Source organism: Echeneis naucrates, chromosome 13 (genome assembly GCF_900963305.1).
Source record: "Echeneis naucrates chromosome 13, fEcheNa1.1, whole genome shotgun sequence".
Lineage (NCBI taxonomy): Eukaryota > Metazoa > Chordata > Actinopteri > Carangiformes > Echeneidae > Echeneis > Echeneis naucrates.
In genome coordinates, this window is record NC_042523.1 from 18,364,972 (window position 1) to 18,384,834 (window position 19,863).

Below are 19,863 nucleotides of genomic sequence, written 5' to 3' on the forward strand. Positions count from 1 at the left end.
GATATAATTGATGCTTTTAGAGGGAAGATAAAGAACTAGTGAAGTCAGCTGCAAAGCAACTCTCATCCCCATAACATAAGCACACAGAAGATTATCCTGACAAACTATAGTCTACTTAACTATAGTTACAGCCTGCATCTACACGCAGCAATCTGTGGGTGGTGCTTTTAACTCTGCCTGAGTTAGCCTTCACCATCTCATATTGCAGCTACAATTGCCACTTTGTTACATGATATCCTAAAATTGTAAAAATGTTACAGTGCAGACCAGATTTTTGCAATCAACAGCGGATAAGAAATGGCATTCTTCGGATGATTCATGGGGCTTCCCATTCTCTTGTCTTGGCCAAGTCATTCCCTGCACTCCCTCTGGGATATGTTGATATTGGAAAACATTCATAGATTTAATCCGTTCTCCATCCCAGTGAGTTTTCGTGGGTTGTTTTTTTTTTTTTTTTTTGAGTCATACTTCAGCAATTAGATATTGGTTAAATTTACTGAGCTCAAACCAAGCTCATGAAACAAGTTTGGTTATGCTGGAAACGAATAAGGGTGTTTCCCATGGCCCAGAGGGAACACTCAGTGTTTGAAGTCAAATTACGACTAGCATGATGGTATTGAGTGTCAGTAGGTTGGCATTTATTTGTCACAATGACTTTACATTTTGAAATGTTCTTTTTGTCAAACCTCACTTTCATTTTTAAAATTTGCCATCATACCAACGACAAGTATGACCCGTTCACCACTAAGCACATCTCTTGTACTTGACTGTGGGGCTTAACGGATATTTAGTCCACCTATCCCCTGAGCAGAGTCGGGGAAATTTGAAAACATTTGTAATGCAAACATGTATTTGATGTTTCACAGTGTGCATGTTAAGATAAAAGTGTTCTCCGTGACTTAAGTTACCACTTGTATAGACACGCACTGTCTGCTTCTTATGTGTTTGTGCACACAAACTCTGAGCAGCCATTTTCAGCCTGTTGCTTAGGCTGGCTGTAATTGTCCTGGGAATCGTCAGCTCTGTGTAATAAATCACTCTGGTACACTGTGTTCTCCACTCTGGGATGGCCGCTGTGTGCGTGGTGTGTGCATGCTTAACATATCGTGAGCAGAGCAAGAACACAGCTAGAGAATAATAGGGGTTGAAAATTGCATTTACAAGGGGGGGGGGGGGGGCTGCAGCTCTCTGTTTCAACAGGCTTTTGTAGTTTGCCAGAGGCCAAACATTGTTTTTTATGCTATGTGAAAACCCAACTAATGCATATAGTTGGTTTATAATGAGGATCTATGGTAATCTCATAAAGTTAGCTTACTTAAATTTCCCCTTCGGCTTGACAGTAAAGACAAAACACAGAATTTTCAGATTCAGATGTGAATACATGAGTGTTTGATATTGCAGATGGAGGAAAATAATCGCAATAAGACTCACACATCATAGAAAGTGAGTAAAAGTTAATGAACAACTTGTCATGAAATATTGTGGGTTTTCTTGGCTTTTTATCTACTTACTGCAGCATAAGGGTGTGTGTGTGTGTGTGTGGCTAACTCTGGAATATCATTCACTGCACTTACACAGTTAGCAAGCCAATTTTCTACAGAATTTAATCCCAATACACAGCACATTGGTGTTTGAAGAAAACTTTAAAGTTGTCAGGTTCAGAGCGAGGCACTGTTCTGCGTCAGATTAGGTATTATGTGTTAGCTAGTTTGCCCTCTTGTAGCAGTGATGCAATCTCTGACCTTTGCTAGTGTTTGCTCATCTATCTGCTATTCTTTTCTCTCCCCCCTTATTCCTGTTAGGTGTTTACTTCCTGGTGTAAAGCTATAATCTTCTAGCTTGTTCAAGCACAATCTCACAGACACCAGAAGAAACTAATGCTGCTTTTGATAAAAGCCAGGGAAGGTGTCAGGTGCCTCTTTACAAATTTGCTCAGTGAAAACAAAAGTTGAGTTGTTGCCCCGCATCTCATCTCCAATATTACAAACGTAATGATCCCTCTGGAATTAGTAAAAGATCAAGGCCTACAATCCATTCAGAAGTAGTCCTGGTCACTTTGAGTCTTTGTGTGTGTGTCTGTGTTTGTGTGTGCCTCTGCAGTGCAGAGCTTTCAACTGTTGCTCAGAGCAGCGTGGGGTTCGTTGAGTTTCTAGGGGTTGCTGGGTTCGTCGTGCTGCTGAGAGCTAGTTTGCCCAAAGTCCTGTCCTTGAACTGAGAAAGAAAATGCTGCTAGGGAAAGGCTTTTCAGACTGACTGACAGACTGAAATAGTTAGTCCAGCTGAATGGAATCCAGGCAAGACAAATCCTGGGCTACTCGTAAGTATTACACAGTGGCCGCCTGAAAGGAAATGTTAAAGTGGTACATCACGTAAAGGGTTTTCTTGTCACTTCTAATTTCTAACACTCGATGAGGCCGTGGTTAAACTTTCAAAATGACTTCATAGCAAACAAGTTGACGGACCAAATTGGCCCGGTGTCGTTGCTCTTCATCCTTCTACCACCATTTCTCCAACTGACACTCATTAGGAAGGAAATTTTTGTGGGATTTTCTCAAGGTGAAATAACAAAATACTTGACATATTAGCGAAACAGTCACACACCCAAGGGAAGTATCCAAACTAGAGGGAAAATTCCTTCATTGAGCCCGGTATGGCTGCTGTAAACTGAACTGCCCCACGGGATGAGAGCTGTTTTCTATCAGGAGATCCAAGCTGTAACCAGAGGCCAAGTTATCTAGCTAGCAAGGACTGTATTCAATTAGAACTAAAGCAGAGAGAATACTAAAACAGTAGGCTGGCATGTCTGATCCAGGATAGCTTCCTGACGATGTGTGCGCGCACACACACAGCTTGTTTGTTTATGCCTATGTGCACATTTAAATTCTCTTACCACAATATTTGCAAATAAGGACAAAAGAATATCATGGAGTGTTCCTATCTCGTATCTTTCCTTTTTACCTTTTCACCTCTTTCCCCACAACAACTTTGCCTTATCACGAACACAGAGAAATGTTTGTGTGTGTGTTTCAGTGCCAAGCAGCAACCACTGAAGCCAAAAGCTGAAGGCAATGTGGAAGTTCTCAAGATAGAGAACAAGTAATAGTTGCTAAATGTTGGCTGCAATAAACCTCCAAGTGCACACATACCTGGAAACGTAATGCAAGTTTATTTTCTGTAAGGAAACAACTATTCAGTTGCACAATGAAATGTAGATATGTGTTTAGACCTGCATTTCGCTCGGAGATCCACGTGTCTCGTCCTATTAGGCTCAGTAAGAGAGGACATCGAACAGCAGTTTGAAGGAAGAACCACGTGTGATTGTGTGTCCTTCTGCAGGTTATGTAGGATGTGTAAGAGCGCGTTGGCCGTAAGGTGCTCACTGGCTGACCTACAGCAGTTCTTCACTGGCAAGCTTTATGTCCTCATGTACCAACTAAAGCTGCCAGCTGAAGAACTGTTGTGGTCGGCTCTTCCCTGCACCGATGAGCCGTCCCGTCTGCATGAGTGACACAAGGATGAGGACAGAATCAAATCCAGCCTATTGCCGTCATAGAAAATAATAAGCACAGCCACTCACCTGATGAAAATCCTGTCACTTAATGCAGCATGATCATGTGTTCAGATTCATATCCCATGACACCTGCTGTATCATGTAACAAAAGTATGGCATCTTGGAACTCGTCTCCATTTTTTGTTCTTTTTTTTTTTTTCTGAAAAGTTTCATTATATTTATTACAGCACTTGGCTCTTTTTCAAATTGATGAAGCTCAACAGGACAAGACAACTCGCTCTGTCATTTATAGGTTTATTTTTTTAGCTGTGCAGTTTAGAATCTGTTTTTAACAGCGAGTCATATGTTTTACAATGTTGGCACAGTTCTAAGTTTCACCTGGCTTGCATCATGCCAAAAACACATTTTAGTTGGGCATCAGATATCATATTCAAGTGTCTTTTTTCCCCCTCCTACTTGTTAAAATTTAAAAGGAAAACATCTGAAATGGATTTCTGAGCAAGCCTGAATCTTCCAGTGAAATTTGGGTTTGTTCAGAGTTGACAGGGAAAGCTTTGATGGGGCTGGGGATCGATCAGTAATCACATGTGAAGTTAATGAGGTTTAAAGCTGATAATCATTCAGAGACACTGACAAACTGGCTTGCCTTTGCCTTGGTCGTTGTTGATGGATGTTTGATTTACAGGAATCTTGATTCTCAGTGGTGACAGCGGATAGTCACCACATCCTTTTTATGAGATCTGTATTTTTCAAAGGAAATCAAATTCATTTATATCGCAACAGAGTTACTTAAAGGCACTTTACTTATTGAGCAGATCTGGACCAAACTCATTCATTAATCTTCTACCGCTTATCCATTTCCAGGTTGCAGCGGGCAACACTGGGCGAGGGCGGGCACACCCTGGACAGGTTTCCAGTCCATCACAGGGCCAACACACAAAGACCAACAACCACTCACGCGCACACCTACAGACAGTTTAGTCACCAATTAACCTGAATTTCTTTGGACGGTGGGAGGAAACCCAGAGGAAACCGACGCAAGCTAACTCCCACAGAAAGGCCCACAGAAAGGCCCTGGGCCCGGGAGCTGAACCCGCAACCTTCTTGACCTTCTTATGGGGCGACAGCGCTAACCACTATTCCGTTGTGCTGCCCCACACCAAGCTCTTTGTAGAATAATTTAAAGAGACCCAACAAATCCCTCTGTGACTAAGCACTTGGCAACAGTTGCAAGGAAAAACTTCCTTTAAGAGACAGAAACCTCTCAGAACCAGGCTCAGGGTGGGCAGCTATCAGCCGTGACCTAGTTTAATGTCTGACACCGGAAATCAGCTGACATTACCTCTGTAATAACCCTGAGTGTTATGCACACACGGACTGGCAGACATCTTGTCTGTGACCTTCAGCCCTCACAAATCAAACTCAAAGAGAGAGGGCAATGTGTGGAGCAGGATATGAGTGCGAACGTGTTCCTTCAAAAGCTGCCAGCCAGAGTCGAACAGAGGGAAGGAATGTTCTGAGGCCTTAACAAAACCAGATGCCCCAGCTTACTCTCCCTTTGCACACATGCTCTTGGCTGCCGTCTCTCGCTCCTCGAGCTCTTACTTAACACCACAGATGGAACCAAGAACTGGGCAGACTCGTTCCCCAGCCTGTCTGAAGTACATCATCTTCTTTATCAACTACCTTTTAATGTCGTCTGGCTCCTAGCTCTCTGTCTGTGACCCAAGCTCCTTATCATCTGGTCTCCAATTCTACCTCAATGTCCTTGCACTTGGCAGACCTTTCCCTCATCCCCTTCAACCCCGCAATCCTCCCATCGCATTTCTGACAGACACACACACACACAAATGTGAAACACCAACATAGGATTATTCCACTCTCTCTCCTGTACATCCTTTTCAAGTAGCACTGCCAGTATCCCGCATTAATGCACCATAACAGTACATGGAAGGGTCACGCCTTGACCTTGTGTGCTCTGTAGATTTGTTTCAGGTCAGTGATCCGCCTGTCTGATCCACTCCCTGAGAATCGGCCTGTGAGTACATTATGAGATTGTAGAAGGAGCGATGTGTGAAGACTTGGAGGAGAAGCGCCTTCAGTTGGATGAGTCCGCTTTCCTCAACACAGTGTTGCCATTGTACTTTCAGCTGTATTTAAATGCTTGTGTGTGCATCCAACCTTCATTTCCTCCTCTTTTCCCCCGCCCAGATGTGCCAGGCCCGTGGCACTAAACTCAGGTGGCCTGTACCTGTGCTTCTACCAGCTGCTGCGCCAGCTGTGCAAGGCGAGAAAGCAGAGCAGCATCACAGAAAGAGACGAGCAGGCAGCTGCTGTAAACAGAGAGGAGAATCGTCAAAGGGATCCAAAGGCAGCCTACATAGCTTCAATCATAATATATTTATTATTTACTGCCAAGACCTTATTATTCAAATGTCGTGGATTTGGAATTATACACGCTATTGACATATATAATTTTAGTTTAATATTACTACAATAAGTACTGTGTTACCTGAAACTGGTACATTGATTAATAACATTAGGGTGGTGCAATTTGTCTGCAAAAAGGTTTCATAGTATCATCACAATGATTAAATAACATTATTGTATACTTATTTTTCCTTTGTCAGCTTCTTTGTGTTCAACCAGATGTTCAAGCTCACCAGTGCGGTGCTCCAGGCTTATGGACCTGTCTGATGCACTTCCTGTTGGAGGCATACATTATACTGCAGAGAGAACATAAACAATAATCTTCTTAAGGTGTGAGCTGCTCTGAGAGCGGTAATAGCAAACCCTTACTCAAGCAATTTACTGTATTTGAACACGACATTGTGACTAGTGCTGCACAATAATATGGCATTGTGCGGCAGTCATTTCCTCAGGCAGCCACAGAACATGGACTAAAATAATCACAATGTTTTTGTTGTTATTGGTTAAAGTTCCAATTGTTGCTGTCGTCTCTAAAGCACAAAGCAGGCTGTTTACAGTGTGCACTTTGGCTTAAACAGAAAAGAACAGGTGATACGTAAACAAATTATCTACAAAATGACTCATTTACTAAACTACAATAGCTGCACTTTATATTCTATGACATTAAAATTTCTGCAGTGCACAGTTTTTTTTTGTTTTTTTTACCGAAGCAAATTTCTCACCATTGCATAGTTTTAATCAACTTTAATCAATCAGTAAGACAGGCAGACGCCAGTGTTGGCGCACAAACAGATCAGCAGGCTATTATCAATCTCAACTACTGATGGGCTGCTTTACCTCAGGGAGATAAGACATCCAGAAGGAGGCTACTAAAAGTTTTTACACAGCTGTAAAGATAATAAAAATACACCAACTTAAATAGTCACCTGAAGGGTTAAAGGGTGTCACTGCTTCATCGTAAAAAATTGGAAGATTTGTTTGTTTGTTTGTTAGTTTTCATTCCAGGTCTTTTTTTTTCCCCCCAAAAGAAAGAATTTAAAGTTTCTGCAGTAATCTGCTGTGCGATCGAGGTGCAGGACTCAGCAGGGCAGTACTTCTGATGCCCTTTGGAATATGTAATATCATCTTTGCACAGCATATATTTATCAGACATCAGGGCTCGGACTCTGACCTCTGGCTGTAACTAGATTAACTTCATCTGTTCAAGTTCATTTCAATCTCACAGAGAAGGTCAGAGAAACTTCCTACAGATTACTCATAGATAACTGTAACCTTTCTTCTCTATTGTCTGTGGAAAGGCACATTCACCTCATCTCTGTAAGATCTGATCTCATATTTCTTCCCACGTTTTTTCCTCGGAGTGGTGCTTTCAGCGTAATGGCTAATGGAGCGATAGGTGATGTGTTGTAAGAATACTTTGGAGAAAGAGGAAAAAAAAAAAGGAGCTAATGCGCAAGATGCGTGTTTTTAAGTGCAAGGATAAAGAAAGTGAAAACGAGAGACTGAGCTTCTCTCTGGTGTAGTGTCTGCTGCACAGCTCGTGTTCCCCTCTTAAGTCAAAGCAGGAAGATGCTCCAAGGCCAGGTCTGAAGAGGTTTACAAACCTCCCCTAAATTCTTCCCTGTGGGCGAAATCATGTGAAAGCTGCTTAGACAGATTATCCCTGCCTCGACGGCAGCTGGCAGCGAGATCCTTGGGAGTGCACCTGACTCAATACTGGTAGTGACGTAACTGCAGGTTGTGGCGCAGCGTGCTCCCACAATCCTCCGTGACCTTTAGCACTAGAGGGAAAAGTGCATCTTGTTGCCTACAGGAACTCAGGAGATCACACCCACATACACACACTAATCCAGGACTCCACCACCCTTAGCCCTAACCCTTCTAATCAATTAACTTGACTGAAGAAAGATGTGCTGTAAGCTGTTTAGGCTGTGTAAGAAAAAATGTTAAAAACTTGAAATGAAGGCTGTCAGCGTTAACGTGTTAATCATGATCAATGAAAAACTTTTTTTTTTTTTTTTTTTTTTTTTTGCAGAGTGGGGCGTTTATCCCTTTAATGTCCTGCTCAATTGTTTGGTAGAACACATTTTGCTATTTGTATGTATTTTAATACTTTTACCATGAAGTGTCTTCTCAACTGTTTGGTAGAGGCCTATATTTTAAAAATGTAAAAAAAAAAAAAAAAAAAAAATATTTTGATGTCATTATTGCCCCAAGGAAATAAAAAATACAAAGAAAAATTTCCATAGCTTTTTCCTTAGTGAGGACATTAATGTTAATATTCAAATATATTTATGGTTGGTTGGCTACACGATTGTCGACGTTTAGACTTTCTAACTTTATTGTCTGATGGTATTAAGACAGAAACCCAAAAAATAAAAACACATTTTTTAATATATGAACATTTCTGCCAGAGACTAGTGTCTTGTAGCCCCTACCTCGTCCTCTTTATATGTAAAAAATATGTTTTGCTTTGGGAGATGATAAACAAAAGAGACATGTATTGTGGCTCCATAAAATTCTTTTTTCAGGGACTTTTCTTCTGACTGTTAAAAGTGTAATGTAATAGTCTCCAGGCCTTCCTTGTCACGCTTTGGGGTGAGTTATATTGTGGGTTGGCTCTAATGTCGTTTGCTATACAATATGAAAAGTCTTGATTTATCTGCGGCAGTTGCTTGAGGACATTTAAAATCCCAGGAAGTGAAGTTTATCCACATGTGCCCAAATGAGATGCAAAACTTTTTTTTTTTTTTTTATTAGGTGTAGGCTTGAAGAGGAATGATCTCCCTCCAAGTGCATTTTAATGAGCTCCCAAGTGCTCTGTCACCTCATGAAAACACATCACTCTGATAAAATCCATGTTTTATTGTTGTATTCAAACTTTAATAAAAATGAAGGTTCTGTGCATCACACTAAAGCTTTTTTTTTTTTTTTTAGGTCAGTGAAAAAAAAAATAAAAATCAGTGAGCAATGGTTGGCTGAAGTGAGAAATACAGTTTCTTTTCAGCTGATGCAGAGGTAAACTATGGTGTTTGGAGCTATCGGTTCATTCTTATAAAGCTACAATTTCAGGGGCCATTACACAAACCACAAAGCTAAATATAAGAAATGCTTTGTAGTCTTTCAGTTGAAAACTTCTGCAAATTATATGTATTTTCTGCTGCGAATCGCTTTACAGTAAGTATAAACTGAAAAAAAAAAAAAAAAAAAAAAAAAGAGGAGCAATCCAGATGTTAGCGTCAAGTTTTTGCAAACTTTCTAATTTATTAATCTCACTGTTGGTCGATTTAATGATTTACAAAGCTGCCAGAATGAAAAAATAAAATATGCATTAAAAAATGAACTAATCCTTAGTGATGATTATTTATGTATTCAGTATGACATCAAATATATTGTTTCAGCACACACAAATACCGTATATATACAATACGATATGATTTATGAGCAATCTAATGATTATATATTTCTAATAAAGGTCTAAAAATATGTTATGGTGTGCAGACTTAAAACGAGATACTACATGAAAGCCAAAATCAGCACTTTGAACTGTTTTCTCAGCACGTTTCGTCACAGTTGAATAGCAAAATTCCAATTGGGTTTCATTGTTCTCTGTGGGATAAAAAATGGTTGTAAAGACATAAATACTAATTTTAAATAAACCCATTCACGTAATGGATTCACTTGTTTGATGCAAAAATTTAAAAAATGCACAGAAATGTCAGTCGCCCACATGAGAAGTGAAAAATGACTAGAAATGTCAGCAGTTCGACTGTGGTGAGGTCTGCTTTTTCTCTTCATCTTTTTTTCCTCTGGGTTGTACAAATCTTGTTTTAAATGTTGATTTATCAAAGCAGTCATGAAGCTGCTTTATAGGCCTGTACTGTTTTGATAAATGGACTATGAATGAAGTCGTTCGCTGAAACGGTCAATGACAGTCTTGGAGGTTTTCTGTCATATTTCAGATGAGCATAAATTTTATGAGTGCCTACGATATCAGGAGGCGCAAATACGCTGCTACTGTTCAGCCTTCATATAAAGGTGAACAAATGAAATGAGCATTTTGACTTTTGGAATCAGACAACTAACTGAGCAGAGGTCATAGTTGCATTTACACTCTGACTTTCAGCCCTTGTTTCTGATACAACAGTTCTTTAGAGCTAAATCTCAGATAAAAACGTCATTTGGCGTGCCACAAAAAGGTGTAAAATCTGATGTAAAACCAATTTGCAGCCAAGGATTGAGAGATGATCCAAAGTAGCCTACACCCACTCACCACTGTACTTAAGCCAGAACGCATCTTGTCTGCAGGGCCCCTGCCCGTCATGCGTTCCACACATTGCAGCTGATACTTGGCCGGCACTGAGCTCTCAAAATAGACAACAGTTCCAGATAGGTGGGCTGTGAAGAGAAAGAGAGAGAAAGTGGTAAAAGAAGTGAGAGTTGGACACAGGGACGGTGTAACAAAAGCAAAAAGGATTGGTATTGTGTGTCTGCAAACTGCTGCCTGCACCCTGCACTTCCTGGATGTGCTGACGTCTTCTTGTCAGGGTGTTGCTCTTCAGCCACGGCCTATTATGCAATTCTTCGGAAAGTCTAAGCCACGGAGGCCAGATTAAATGGCTGTGATGGATGGGCACACACAATGGAATATCTCACACAATGTCTCAACATAGCGCAGATGATAACAAACTCACAAAAAAGGCCAGTGTGATGTGTTCCCTGGGATAATAAAGCGGAGCGCTGAGGCCTGTACATGTCAATGCGCTGAAGCGGCCCCACGGAGACTCAGATCTTGCCCAAGAGAGTTATAAATAACCAGACGGCCTGCACCTTAAGATGGTTTTGTCTGGGTGGAGGACTCTCAGAGTTCAATGTAACCTGACAACTTAATCCCTTGTAAGAGAGAGAGCGAGAGAGAGCGGCAGAAGGAGAAAGTGGGGCTGTCTAGGATTTCTAAGCTACTGTTGCTTATTAGCACTTAGGGAGGGACAGCAAACATTGGATCTTTTTTTGGATACAGTTTCGATCACCTACAAAATCACTCACAATGTTCGACCACATCACGCTCATGTTACTTTATTACGTGGATTAATGAAGCTTGGGTACAGATTTAGTGCTAGTAGACGAAATCACAATATGACATTCAAGAGATAGTTGGGAAATGTGCTTGTTTTCTTGCCGACAGTTAGATAAGGAGATCAATATCGCCATGGAGAGCTTGCAGGTTGCCTGGCAACAATCAGAGGCCAAATCTCTTTGGAGGCTGCATTCGAAAACTGATTGCGTCATATTAGCTCGACTAGGCTATCCCACTTCTAATGCAAGTAAGAATAAAAAAAAATCATATATCATATAACACAGACAGAGTGTCGTGGATCAGATTTTTAGATATGATAAGTAAGTTTCAACTACAATTTTACAGCTAAAAAAAAAACAAAAAAAAAAAAAACGCACATTTAGTGACACAAAAACGAAACTCAAGACCAAGACCATCCCATTTGGATTTGATCATTGTGACATAGATCGCAGCCAATATCCAACCCATAACCTCCTGTAGATGGAAGACAGCAAGGTGACCTGTTTCCTTCTGTTAACCCAAGTTAAGCTAGTTAATATAGTCAAGCTAACTGATTTCATGCTTAACGTTTTTTTTTTTCTTTGTATTAAGTTGATTTGATGTTTAGTTGACATTAATTCATAAGACTGGCTAAGAAAATGATTACTGACTATTATTATTATTACTAACCCTTCTGAGTTGAAGAAACCCAGAGAACAAAAAGACAATTTTAGAGGAAATAAGTAATAAATTACACTCTAACTCACAAACATACAGATATTCAGAAGTGTTTTTTCCTCTTGGCGTAAGTCGTGAATATAGGTCACCTCCAAGCTTCCGCTAATTTGAAAAGTGGAAGCTGAACTCAGTCTCTTGTGTCTTCCTTTGGATTCATGCCAGTGACCAGAAGCTGTTTTCTAGTGTTTAAAGCAGGAAAGTTCAACAACCAAGAATATAGCTATGAATATTGTTTTATCTTCTTTTCTTACTTTTATTAGACAGAGATAGAGATAGATAGCATGCAAGTGCAACTGCTCACCACATGCAGTACCAATGTGAGAGCAGGCTGACCTTTGATTTAAGCTGCATGCAACAACTTCACTTGGATGGAAAAAATGTGTGTGTGTGTGTGTGTGCGCGTGCATTTCTGGGAGTGTCACTCTCTGTGCGCATCTCACGCATACTTGAGGAAATTGTCAGTAGTTGCTGGTGGAGGGTGGAGGGTGAGGACCCTCTCAGCCCCGTCCTGCCCTCTGTTAGCAGCACATGGTCCACATTAAAGCCCATCAGACACTGCAGTCTCTCACATGGGCGCGTTCGCCGTCAGGTTCTGTAGTCAAACGTCTGGTTATTGGTCAGGAAAAGGACATTTCATTTTAAAAGAGTTTCTGAGAGGACAACGGAGCGGAGATTTCTGAGTTCACCGGGTTTTGTGCTCAGTCATGCAGACTGTGCCAACGGGATTTGATACTGTAAGGTTTGGATGGCTGCATTATTCACGTAACCTGGTTTTGCTGCAGAGCTCCAGAGCAACACAGCCTTGTGTCAGTGAGATACAATTGTGTGCCTCAAAGTTAAAACCTCAAACAAAAATGTGGCAGAATCAACTGAAGTAAAGCGTGATAGTTTGCTGTTTTTATTTCTAGAATCTGAAGCGCGTCTGAACTGATGTCTCAGTAAATATAGCAAGAGCTCAGAGATTCAAAGCAACCCGAAAAGATAATGATATTATTACTCAAGCTCTCAGTAGTAAGTAAAGTAAGTGAGCAAAGTTTTCATCTTCAAATTAAATTGACATAAAAATATGAAATAGGATTGTAAATAACCAAAATGTGTTACTACACACCCAAATGGGCCTTTTATATATTCTATTGCTGAATTCCTGCATCTTTTTACTATTTAATCATTCTAACACTGAAAAGATGGATGGTTTGTCTTAAAGACTGGGCCAGGCTAAGTGTATTGAGGTCAGACAGAGTGGCTGCTGAGCCCCAACCATTTAATCCCTTGACCTGGTCCAACCAACAGATTAGTCCCGCTTGTTGGGGGAAATACTCAGGTTGATCCTGTTGCTCTTTGTTGGCTGCACTTCAATCACATTCAATATTCCACTTCCACCTCTAATATCCCTACTAGCCCAGCAGAAAAGGTCACATAGCTGGATCACAGTGCAGAACTACCTTAAACAATGATTAATGACGATAGCCCAATCAGGATTGTGTAATAGGATGACATCATGGCATTCAACACCAGACACAAAGCAGAAAAGTGCAGACAATAAAGCCATAAGCCAAAGCAATACCATTAAAGTAATCAAGTTAGTTCTGCAGGAGGTTGAATAACACGCATAATGAAATGATTCGTGTTTGTTGATTTGAATTGTAGTGTACCGTTAACGTACCATCTGAAGTTAATGCCAACTTGCTGAAAAAAAGACATTGTTGGAATTTAAATGATTTGCTACCAAGGTTTCCGACATTATTAAATCATCACTTTGAGCAAAATGTTTTTTGCATCTCCACTGTCGAACTAAATTGTTGGCTTTGGTGGTGGTGGGGGCTCAAAAGCTATGTTTTCTGTCTAACGTGAATAAAATAAAAATTTGACATCATGCATCTGGTATGTCTGGTGTTGGGAATGTCTGTTTGCTGCAGAGAGAATTAAGCTGATTTTATTGCCTTAAATGTCTCTGTTTTTGAGTAAAAACAGTCAACTTAAGAGCTTATTATCATGCTTATGTGGCAGACAGGAATTCAGAATGCAGCTACAGCAAATCATAACCTGTGTACACGTTGCACAGTGTGGTGAGAGTGTGATTCTTGATGATTTGACCTGTACGTTTCCCTGTTTTGTATTCGCAGAAATGACCTGATGGAAATGTCCTCTGCTGAATGTTCCCGTGTCTGGATTCAGTTTCACTTTGCATTTTGTTTGACTTGCAGACGGTAGAGAGTGAAATCTAGATGTTTTAGTCAATTTGCGGCATGAGCTCTTGTTGAAAGTAAACAGCAGGATTAGGTCTGAACAGATCTGCACAGGCCGACGGTCTATTGGGTCAATTAGTTCTATTAGCTCGCAGCATGGGCGTGGGAGGATTTCCCTTGTCTTCGTCAGCATCTCATCAAAGCTACACCGTCAATTGCGACTGACACTACTGACAGCTTACAAGTACGACATGTCACAGCTACAGATGAACCCCACTACCACAACCCAGTCCTTAAGATCAGAGAGTAAAGTCGGTAAAAGATGATCTTTAAAATGTAAAGTAATAAAGGTTTCTCTTTTTTTTCTAAGAAGATCTGGAGATAATTTCTGATCCCTGATATTTTCACTCGACAGCTTTTATTTTCTGTGCATATTTCCAAGGATGGCTGGTATGTATGGGCTGAATTATCCCTTATTATTTTTCAAAAACTCTTACATTGCATCAAATTGTATTTTTGTGTGGAAAATTGCTCTGTGGATGACTCTCCGAGGATCAAACAAGGAATTGTGGACTTGGAACACAACACACGTCCAACAAAATTAGGAAAACCATTTAGCAAGAGTCCCAGTGGGAATTATGTAAAACTATGGACACAAATTAATATTTGGTTCTAGTACACGGTGGCTGCAATGGAATCTCTGATGTAATGCTTTTGCTGGTCAAGCATGAACTACTAACAACTATACTGCAGTCATTTTCCCACTCGTCAAATATCAACATCAGCCGTCCCTCCAAGTTTCTAATTCTTCAAAAGGCACTCTACTGACATCATTATGATAAAGCCAATGCAGTAGACACAAGTATGGCTCAGCCTGTGAAAACGGTTGCGCAATGTTTTCTGTGGCTGTGGAGGAACTTTGCAAAGTTTTGAAAAACCAATGCAGTGACATAATCTCTGTCTGGGCTTGTACACGACATTTATTCAACTGGAATCCTGCGTTACAACACAGGGGTGTAAAGCATCTAGGGCAGTGAGTCCAGGCTTTTGACATATTTTAGAAACTAAAAGTGAAAATATTTTGGCTGTTATCGCAGAGATTTTCCCAATTTTCTGTCAATATTCAATCCCATGGATTTATGAAATTGCATTTACTTACTGGCCCGCATATCCATTCAGGCTGCTGACCCTGCCAACCCAGCTCATGTGCCTGTGTGCGCTGTGAGGGTGGCTCTACGAGTGGCCATGCATGTGTGTTTGTGTGCATGTTAAATCACATGAAGTGCTTCTTTCACTTCTCATTGCACATCACAAACCTAAAGCCCATAATTCCCCATGCCGCAGAGGACACCTCTGCATTAGCGTGTGCCTCAGAAACAGAGAGGCAGTGTGCACTCTATGAGTTTGTTTATGTGTCATGTGTATTTGCCCTTTGTCCTTGCTGCTATGTGTTCTGGTATGTAGCTAAAGGTCGGGGCCAAGCAGAGAGCAGCACTGCAGGGGCCCGGTCGGGGGAAGCTGCGGATGGGAAGAGCCAAGGCTGACATCTGATGGGATTAGGATGAGCATAGGAGCGAAACAATACGCATCTTTGTCTGTCGGCTAAAACATTACAGGTTACAGAATGAAAGCAGAAATAATAAAGGTGCACATGTGTTATTTTCCCCTATGGAGGTTATGTGTAATTTACGAGCAGCGACTAATGTGCACACGTGCAGAATCCGAGCTGATGTGTCACCCAAAGAACATCTTGCCTGTCATTACCCACTGCATGACTTCACGAGATTTGAGTGCAGGATGTTCCTGAGAATTCTGCAAGTCAGGACAGCCAAAGCGTGCACACGGAGAGACACACACACACACACACACACACACACAGTTAATGAGTTATCCAGCAGTCCTCCCATTGGTCAGGGGAGGTACTACAGAGTCAAAAGTCCAGTGACTCTGACCTCTGACCTTTTCGGCTGGGGCACGCAGCCAGTGATCTGCTTTGCACATGTCAAGGAGCTTTTTTACTGCACGATCAGACCGAATGTACACAAAGAACAGATCGTTACAACATCCAGAGTTGTGTAACACAGGGTTCAATTTCTCAACCAAGGAAGAAAAATCATCGTGGTCAGAGGTTTGAAGACGTGTTTAGGAGTCTGTCATTTCCTCCGATCTGTGACCTTGTTCTACAATATGTGTGTAGAAATATGAGCTAGTGGAACATTACAAGGGTTGGAAAAAATATCATAAACACCTGTGTGATTTGGCAACGAACACTACAGATCTAATGAGGAGGATACATTGAAATGAGGACCAGACCTCCAGCATTCAGGCACGATTTAATTCAGAAAATACATTTTTAAAGAGCTTGTCCGGCGAATGATTGTTTAAATTCCACAGACATCTGTCATCTATGAATTGTGCATGTTGAACAGCTTTCCTTCATTTTGGTCACTTCGAGTAATAAAGCATATACGCGGTTGAAAAAGTTGGGCAGAAGATCTAAATATGAAACCGCCTGCACCTGGAGGATTTCACCGGCTTGACTTAACTGCTGCCATCCCTTATCCTTTTCAAATCTTTGGAGGAAATATGAGGGATGGAGTGGAAAGCTTAACAATTTCACTTGCTAATCTGGAAAACTAGAGACTAAAGCAGAGTAGCTCCCCGCCGTCCCATTCATCCCTTTTATCGTTGTTTTTCATTACGAACGATACAGCGTGGTGAAGCCTGGACATTTATCCTGCAGATTCAGCAGAGCAACTTGAAGGTCACGCTCAACGTTTGTATTGATGCACTGCTAAAGTGCCTGGCGTAGCCAATGTGATTTTTCACATTCAACGTAATTTACTTCTGCTAATTGCTGGCTAATTTACTCCATTGATGAATGATTAACTTGTGCTCCCCAGCTTGTGAGTTAAAGCAAAAAAAAAAAAAAAAAAGTTTTTGTTTTGTTTTGTTGTTCAACTGTTGTAGTTGTTAACTAGTCAAGCAACTGCATATTCTCTCAACAGAGCTATCATTACCTTATGACAAACGGCATAATAGTGAATGGCATTCAGTGTTGCTGCCATGACATGCAATATATTGACATGAAAATATTGCCGGAGGACTGGAGGCAATCCTCTAGCTGTGTTGCTCACAAAAGAATAGTGCAGGGCAGTACCAAGCACTCATAATTAATCCATCCATGAAGACAATAGCAGCCGGTGTGAAAGAAATTTCTGGGCCTACTCGTTCTAGATGCTGCCTGAAGACGAGCGAGCTCATCCCGACTGATTTTGTTTGATTAGTTTGAATCTAATCAGTCCCCACGGTACAAGGAGCGGCAGAAGTTTGGTGGTTTGAGGACAGATCCAATTCATATCCCTGGACTAGTCTGACTGGACAGCTCAAATGGGAGCTTGCCATTTGTTCGAAAATCTTTTCCCACCTGTGATCTTACCCTGAAATATGAGCTCGTGGAACGTCGCAAGGGTTGGTTTGCAAAATAGTGTCAGTGAGATTAATACGTTTCTGCGTCATGTGTAACACTTATCATGTTCCGCCCTGATAGCTAAGGTTCTCTAACAGAGCCTCTTAGTTTTAGGCCTGCAAACAAGACGACTTCAGAACGACTTTTATTCAGAGCCAAATTTTAGTTTGGCTAGTTCAAAAACTGTTTTGTTGATTATAGAGCAAATTAAACTTTTTCTAATGCGTCAACATGGACCAAAATATGCAAAGCAAAGATTATGAATGGCTTTGCCAGACGACCTAATAAATCACCAAAACAATGTAAACTGATTTAATTAGTAGAGGAGAGGAATAAAAATTGCTCAGACCACATATCATAACAACAGGGAGTGTTGGAAAGCATCTGTGTGAAAGTTTTGCCGATTTTCTTCCAAAGTCTGAACAGATAGAACTTCTGGCAGAATGTGTGTGTGTGTGTGTGTGAGAGAGAGAGAGAGTGAAATATCTTTAAATTAGTCTGGGTGTAGGTGTCGAGGTGGGCTAAGTAGACCTCTTTGCTGAAGGATATGTTTGGCTGTCAGAGAGACTTTGAGACTATTCACTGTGTAATCTTTCTGTCACTTCTCCTCAACCTGAGAAACACTCGCATACGCAAGCACAACAACAACGTGTCTTGCCTTGATCTGCGCGTGCTGTTGCAGACATATGTCGGTACTACTGTAGGAGTGCATCAAACGATTATGTGCTGTGTGAAAGGTGTCACAGTGACGATATAAAGCCTTAACTGAGGGCAACTCCGGGGTTACCCACAGTTAAGCGATTTGGTTTGATGTTGATGATGTTTTGTTAACTCTCGCTGCTCTCAGCATTGTTTCTAGATAAAACAAGTCCCTGTTGTCCAGAGAAGCGTTCTAGTGAACCCCGAATCTTCGCTGAATTACATGACAGGCTGATATTAAACACAGTGGTGTATCTCACAGCTCCCTCGGGAGTTAGCTGAGACTAAAAACAGAGCTAACAAGAGATTGAACATTGGTTTTAAATTAGTCAGGAAACCCCAAACAGGGCTCCATTAAAGACACACAATTGCAGTGCAAATTATATTTTATATAGCTTGATATCTACTATTGAGCTTCTTCATGCGAATGACATTTTAATGACAAGTCAATATTATTGTTTTGGTTTTTTCGGTACATATTCTTGTGTCATTGTGTCATACAGCATGTGTCATTGTAGTTGTAGGTTTTTAACTTTTCATTCTGCAAAGTAATTATTTGTGCTTGTGTGCATGTGTGTACGTGTGTGTGTGGTTAGGGTTAGGGTTATGTCATGTTTGTTCCAACTTACATAGTGACCCTGACACTGTTCTTGTTGGCCATTCCTCTTCCTTTTACATCTGGTAGGTCAACTTGACAGGGACAGAATTTTTTTTTTCTTCTTCCTCTCTCTGTTCCTCTCCCACAATTTCTCTCTCTCTCTCTCTCTCTCTCTCTCTCTCGCTGCGTCTTTCCCACAGCAGAAGAGGCAAAAAAAGGTTTACACATTCATAAACATTGTGTGATGTGCGTGTATGTTGTGCGTCATGGAAGTAGCCTTGCCCCATGTGTTATGTATATGAATGAATGGCTTTTACATGGGGAATGGCTCCTCCCCAGGAAACCCATGACTGTACTTTCCAGAAATAGAGGATGACTTACTTAAAGTGGAACTAATGCATCAGTGACGAGTTTCCAGCAGGGCTCAATAAGATGGAGAACATTTTGTACCTCCTGCAATCGGGACTGCTTGTAGCTGAACCTGATCTTGGAGACTGGTGTGCTTGCGGTTCAGCAAACTGGCACAATCAATTTCCCACGCTACACTGTCCATGCAGTGAATTCAGATGTACATGTACACACCAACACAAATGCACCTAGACACGCATAAGCAGAGCAGAGCAGAAACATGTAGGCGGTGTGACGCAAGCAGTATGAGTCATTCTGACACAAAGCCCGGCACAAAACACACACCTTTGTGATAGCGTTCCCTCTCCAACAGGTTGGATGGATTGCTGCTTTCGCTCACTGGAAGGGAGAAACATGACCGGAGGTGAGGGCACAGACACAACATTTAAAAACGTCAACTCAACCTGCTTCAGTACAAACCTGCTCTGGGAATTTATCCCAAGTTTATGGCCTAAGACCAAAGAAAAAAAGACATTTCTTTTTTCCCTTTCTTTATAAGTCTAAGATGTGATAATGATGATGTAAAAGCCTGTAGCTATAGCAACACAAACCTGTCATCCAAGAAAAGCACCCCCCACCATATGCCCTTACTGCATCTCCAAAAACCCAGAAACAGGAAGAAAGTGGACAAAGACATAACTATTACTTCAACATATTGCCATCAATATTACGAGATCATTGCCCATGAATCAACCTCCTCATCCTGCCACCATACATGTAGGGTCATAATTTGTAAGCGTATTGTGATTGTTAAAGATAAATTGACTC

At 41.1% G+C, this 19,863-nt stretch overlaps 1 long non-coding RNA gene across 1 annotated transcript; it reads right to left on the reverse strand.

Moving 5' to 3' along the window:
• Positions 1 to 6,184: 6,184 nt before the first annotated feature.
• On the reverse strand, positions 6,185 to 18,812 carry LOC115053531 (uncharacterized). Its single transcript, XR_003841454.1, has 3 exons — positions 18,719 to 18,812; positions 10,215 to 10,339; positions 6,185 to 6,237 (listed from the first exon to the last, which is right to left on the reverse strand). It is a non-coding gene; the product is annotated as an uncharacterized LOC115053531 (long non-coding RNA).
• Positions 18,813 to 19,863: the final 1,051 nt, after the last annotated feature.